Here is a 1,143-nt window from a genome sequence, read left to right as displayed (position 1 = left end):
TGGTATTCCGAGTAGGATTCTGTGATTGAATGACTGTGACGAGCTTCAAACTCTTGAAGGCTGGGCGTGATGACAAGCGCAAAAGAATCAAGGGATTCTATTCCAGCCTGATTGAGAACCGACAGATGATTAGCCGTGCTGTGACAGAGCATAGGAACGTTTTCACTGAGAGGATGGGATGTAGCCATTGACAACGGTGATGCCCTACATACAGCTTGCCATGGAAAGGAGTAAGAAGGATTGATTTGAAGCAGTGGGAGAGCAGGCGTCCTTGAGCCATACAGTATCTCCATATGCTTATCTGAAATTCTCACCAATGAATTTGCATAAGTATTCTTATCCCTTTTATTTATTTTATTTATCCAATTTAATTCCATTTGACTCTATGATTCCAATCACTAACTGAGATCTACAAGGTGACCATAGCTTGCTTCATACCAACAATCTCTGTGGGATCGACCCTTACTCGCGTAAGGTTTATTACTTGGACGACCCAGTACACTTGCTGGTCAGTTGAACGGAGTTGTGTCCACTCGTGCCAAATACCTAAATTCCACAATTTTACAATGAATGCACATCAAAGAATAGTGATCACAATTTCGTCCACCAGTAATCTTGATGAAAATATTAAGTAGAGTATAACATTAGACTGTGCATAAATGTTTGTGATATTAGATGATGATTTTTGGTGTGAGATTTTGGTTTTTGAATGAAAGTTGGTAAAAATAGAGGTTTGTATTTTTGGGAAAAAACTAATTTTTGACCAAACTTTGGCTGGATATAACTTAGTTTCTAGATCCTCAAACTTTTTCAAACTTATTTTAAAACAAAATTGGGTCCGTGAAGTTTACACCGTTAAAAGAATGGACAAAAAATAATTTTTAAAGAAAAAATTATGCGCTTCGAAAGTTTGGTGTGCAAAAGTGAATTCTGCAGGATTTAGTAGCTTTCTAACTTTTATGGAGGACATGCGTAAGCAAACACACATGCGGCGTGGATCTTCAGCTCTGTCTAGACGTCTCGCGTACGCAGGTTTATGCATGCATACGCGAGAGGGGAGTTTTACAGGCTCGCGCGCGCGTACGCGAGCAAGTGCCACGCGATGCGAGACATCTCCTCTATCCAAGGGGCTTGCGTACGCGG

Source organism: Arachis duranensis, chromosome 7, assembly GCF_000817695.3.
Source record: "Arachis duranensis cultivar V14167 chromosome 7, aradu.V14167.gnm2.J7QH, whole genome shotgun sequence".
Lineage (NCBI taxonomy): Eukaryota > Viridiplantae > Streptophyta > Magnoliopsida > Fabales > Fabaceae > Arachis > Arachis duranensis.
This window is presented reverse-complemented; position numbering follows the sequence as displayed.